The following is a 6,000-nucleotide window of genomic DNA, read 5'->3' on the forward strand; positions in this document are numbered from 1 at the left end:
ATCAATGATCGCGTACTTTATCACCATATAATAATTTATCACATATATGACAATTTTCCTCCTCATTAAATGTTTTCATTTGTTCGGGAGTTAAACGTATCATTGGAGTGCTTAATGTAAAATGGTTATTATAAATGTTTCTACGTTCCGCATCCAAGTTTTCAACAAACTTCTGTGCTGTTCATCTATCGAGTTTATCTAGCTTACTATCAAAGGAACATTTTATATAAAATGCGAAAGCTCACGGAACGAGCTTGTTTATTGTATTACAAAAGGTATATTGAATAAATAAGAATACTTAATTATTAAATAGATCCGAATCGATGTTCATTGCTTCATTTAGTATGTTCATAAAATTATTCTCCCGCTCTATATCAACATGACCCCAACATATGTGCTTATTTTATCCTGCCTTATAATTCTTTTAGTATCTTTGAAGCTTAAAACCACCTTATGCAATTCATTCGTATAAATTTCATGCAGCTTTGATCTGAAGTGTAGGCTAGTATCACTTGTCATAAACTCATTGAATAAACTATTTTTATAGTCAGCAATATTATTTTAATTATATTAATAACTCAATTTTTTACACCCTTTGCTTTTTTTACATCATCCCCATCGTCTACCGTATACGAATACATTTTTGGACCTAAACCGACAAATTTCATGCAGCTTTGATCTGAAGTGTAGGCTAGTATCACTTGTCATAAACTCATTGAATAAACTATTTTTATAGTCAGCAATATTATTTTAATTATATTAATAACTCAATTTTTTACACCCTTTGCTTTTTTTACATCATCCCCATCGTCTACCGTATACGAATACATTTTTGGACCTAAACCGACAAGTTCTAGCATTATTTTCCCACTATTTTCATATTTCTTCATACCAATGACTTTTTTATTGCGACGGGGTATTTGATAAATATTATTCTCCGGATACGAAGATGTATCGAAATATTGATCAATATCACCTCTTATGTCCGCATAAACATCTTCAGTATATATTGTATATATGAAGGAATCTGTATCCATGTAATTCAAAATTACACTTTCACCAAACTTTTTCTTCATATATTCATAATGGAAATCATACATTTTCCTTTTAGCGAGTTCTAGTATACAGAATCCTAGATATACTGGTTTATCATACGTAAAATTCATTCGTTCCATTTGAACAGCCCAAAGATCGTCAGTAAAATCTGTAATACTGTGAAAATTGGGTTTTCCTATTAACGATCTAGTTTATTACAATTAGTATCTAACCACTTGCTAGCGCATCTAAGCTAGATGGCATCAATTTAAAAGAGCCTAGAAATCTATATTCTAATTGCTCATGTTCACTAAATTTAATTGTATGAGATAATGAAATATATTTTTCTTTATTCTCAGGAATAATCTTTGTCGTCCCTTTTATTGAACCCAAAAGCTCTTTTACAAATAGATGACAGTCGTATGAAGAAAAATTATGGAAAAAGATCGGTATGAAGTTAGGAATAACATAGTTCAAGTTGCATTGGTTATATGCAGCTCCCTTATACATCAATGATCGCGTACTTTATCACCATATAATAATTTATTACATATATAAAAATTTTCCTCCTCATTGAATGTTGTCATTTGTTCGGGAGTTAAACGTATCATTGGTGTGCTTAATGTTAAATGGTTATTATAAATGTTTCTACGTTCCGCATCCAAGTTTTCAACAAATTGCTGTGCTGTTTATCTAGCGAGTTTATCTAGCTTACTATCAAAGGAACATTTTATATAAAATGCGAAAGCACACGGAACGTGCTTGTTTATAATATTACAAAAGTTTAAGGTATATTAAATAAATAAAAATACTTAATTATTAAATAGATCCGAATCGATATTCATTGCTTCATTTAGTAGGTTCATAAAATTATTCTCTAGCTCTATATCAACATGACCCCAAGCATATGTGCTTATTTTATCCTGCCTTAAAATTCTTTTAGTATCTTTGAAGCTTTAAACCACCTTATGCTGTTCATTCGTATTAATTTCATGCAGCTTTGATCTGAAGTGTAGGCTAGTGTCACTTGTTATAACCTCATTGAATAAACTATTTTTATAGTCAGCAATATTATATCGCTCAATAACACACTTTTTTACACCCTTTGCTTTTTTACATCATCCCCATCGTCTACCGTATACGAATACATTTTTGGACCTAAACCGACAAGTTCTAGCATTATTTTCCCACTATTTTCATCCTTCATCATACCAATGACTTTTTTATTGCGACGTGGTATTTGATAAATATTATTCTCCGGATACGAAGATGTATCGAAATATTGATCAATATCACCTCTTATGTCCGCATAAACATCTTCAGTATATATTGTATTTACGAAGGAATCTGTATCCATGTAATTCAAAATTACACTTTCACCAAACTTTTTCTTCATATATTCATAATGGAAATCATACATTTTCCTTTTAGAGAGTTCTAGTATACAGAATCCTAGATATATTGGTTTATAATACGTAAAATTCATTCGTTTCATTTGAACAGCCCAAAGATCGTCAGTAAACTGTGTAATACTGTGAAAATTGGGTTTTCCTATTAATGATCTAGCCCCCAGTTTATTACAAATAGTATCTAACCACTTGCTAGCGCATCTAAGCTAGATGGCATCAATTTAAAAGAGCCTAGAAATCTATATTCTAATTGCTCATGTTCACTAAATTTAATTATATGAGATAATGAAATATATTTTTCTTTATTCCCAGGAATAATCTTTGTCGTCCCTTTTATTGAACCCAAAAGCTCTTTTACAAATAGATGACAGTCGCATAAAGAAAAATTATGGAAAAAAATCGGTATGAAGTTAGGAATAACATAGTTCAAGTTGCATTGGTTATGTGCAGCTCTCCTATATATCAATGATCGCGTACTTTATCACCATATAATAATTTATCACATATATGACAATTTTTCTCCTCATTAAATGTTTTCATTTGTTCGGGAGTTAAACGATTGGTGTGCTTAATGTTAAATTGTTATTATAAATGTTTCTACGTTCCGCATCCAAGTTTTCAACAAATTTCTGTGCTGTTTATCTAGCGAGTTTATCTAGCTTACTATCAAAGGAACATTTTATATAAAATGCGAAAGCACACGGAACGTGCTTGTTTATAATATTACAAAAGTTTAAGGTATATTAAATAAATAAAAATACTTAATTATTAAATAGATCCGAATCGATATTCATTGCTTCATTTAGTAGGTTCATAAAATTATTCTCCCGCTCTATATCAACATGACCCCAAACATTTGTGCTTATTTTATCCTGCCTTAAAATTCTTTTAGTTCCTTTGAAGCTTAAAACCACCTTATGCAATTCATTCGTATAAATTTCCTGCAGCTTTGATCTGAAGTGTAGGCTAGTGTCACTTGTTATAACCTCATTGAATAAACTATTTTTATAGTCAGCAATATTATATCGCTCAATAACACACTTTTTTCCACCCTTAGCTTTTTTACTTCACCCCATCGTCTACCGTATACGAATACATTTTTGGACGTAAACCGACAAATTCTAGCATTATTTTGCCACTATTTTCATCCTTCATCATACCAATGACTTTTTTTTTTTGCGACGGGTATTTGATAAATATTATTCTCCGGATACGAAGATGTTTCGAAATATTGATCAATATCACCTCTTATGTCCGCATAAACATCTTCAGTATATATTGTATATATGAAGGAATCTGTATCCATGTAATTCAAAATTACACTTTCACCAAACTTTTTCTTCATATATTCATAATGGAAATCATACATTTTCCTTTTAGCGAGTTCTAGTATACAGAATCCTAGATATATTGGTTTATCATACGTAAAATTCATTCGTTCCATTTGAACAGCCCAAAGATCGTCAGTAAACTGTGTAATACTGTGAAAATTGGGTTTTCCTATTAATGATCTAGCCCCCAGTTTATTACAAATAGTATCTAACCACTTGCTAGCGCATCTAAGCTAGATGGCATCAATTTAAAAGAGCCTAGAAATCTATATTCTAATTGCTCATGTTCACTAAATTTAATTATATGAGATAATGAAATATATTTTTCTTTATTCTCAGGAATAATCTTTGTCGTCCCTTTTATTGAACCCAAAAGCTCTTTTACAAATAGATGACAGTCGTATAAAGAAAAATTATGGAAAAAGATCGGTATGAAGTTAGGAATAACATAGTTAAAGTTGCATTGGTTATGTGCAGCTCCCCTATATATCAATGATCGCGTACTTTATCACCATATAATAATTTATCACATATATGACAATTTTTCTCCTCATTAAATGTTTTCATTTGTTCGGGTGTTAAACGTATCATTGGTGTGCTTAATGTTAAATGGTTATTATAAATGTTTCTACGTTCCGCATCCAAGTTTTCAACAATTTTCTGTGCTGTTTATCTAGCGAGTTTATCTAGCTTACTATCAAAGGAACATTTTATATAAAATGCGAAAGCACACTTACAAAAGTTTAAAATATATTAAATAATAAAAAATAGTTAATTATTAAATAGATCAGAATCGATATTCATTGCTTCATTTAGTAGGTTTATAAAATTATTCACCCGCTCTATACCAACATGACCCCAAGCATACGTGCTTATTTTATCCTGCCTTATCATTCTTTTAGTATCTTTGAAGCTTAAAACCACCTTTTGCAATTCATTCGTATAAATTTCATGTAGCTTTGATCTGAAGTGTAGGCTAGTATCACTCGTTTTCGCCTCATTGAATAAATTACTTTACTCCATCGCACTATAGGCAATTTGCCCAGTTTTTGGGGCAAAAAGTCGATTTTGCAACTTTTAATAATAATCATTTTTTAGTTGGCATTGAAAAAAGAACATGTCGAAATTTATTAATATGAATGATATTTTTTAAAATAGCGTCATTATCGCGGTTTAAATTGCAGTCAAAGTGAGAATTTCGAAAAAGAACTAAAAAAATATATATTGTAATGCATATTTCAATGTATTTAAAACCGCGGGAAAATAAACCAAATATAAATATATTTAAAATGGAATAGATTGGCAATTGCGAGAGGAATTTATTTAATATATAATATAGCTTAAACATTTTGGGTAACGACCAAAAAACACAAAAAGTCAGAAATAAATATTTTGTTTTTCTTAAACACACTTCATATAGACTTATACTAAAGTGGCCGTGTTTGGCCGTGATTTTGCCACCTAGAACACATTACTGAAAGTCTTCTGCATTGGTATTACTAGGTTACAAAACCCGATTTTGCCCGTTTTTTGATATTTATGAGATTTTATTAGGTTACTTCTCAATAAAAAGTACTAAAATTGTGGAAGTTTTGTTTGAGAAAATAGACAATAAATGTAAAAAATATTGTTGTTTTCAATTTCATTGCAACTAAAATAAGTAATGGCGACAAATTGTTTGGTATATCCGTGGTTTTCTATAAACGGTGCGGCGGTAGTAAGCTTTATTTTATCTCTCTATTACATACTAATCATTGATACGGTTTAAGGGAGTACTAAACTCGTCTTTATTAGCGTATATTCAAAAAATATATAAAACTGTAGCAACAATTCATTGGAAAATCTACTCGCGGGGACAAAATTTTTATTACTTACTACCGTGATCGTTTTCAACAGTTTGTTGTGTATAAGAAAACTAATGAAAATTGCATTGGAAAAAATAGCTTTGTTCGTTATATACGTAGTTGCTTATAACCGTTGTTCGTTATATCCGAATTTATCTGCAAAAATTTTTGTTTTATATCACTTTTACACATAAATAATTTAAAAAGTTAAAAAATCCTTTAATTCCGCTGTTATTAATTTTTGTCTCAAAAACAGGGCAAATTACCTATAGTGCATCGTCTACCGTATACGAATACATTTTTGGACCTAAACCGACAAATTCTAGCATTATTTTCCCACTATGTTCATCCTTCATGATACCAATGACTTTTTTATTGCGA

This window comes from Musca autumnalis, unplaced genomic scaffold (genome assembly GCF_047663935.1).
Source record: "Musca autumnalis isolate F117 unplaced genomic scaffold, ASM4766393v1 scaffold_2, whole genome shotgun sequence".
Lineage (NCBI taxonomy): Eukaryota > Metazoa > Arthropoda > Insecta > Diptera > Muscidae > Musca > Musca autumnalis.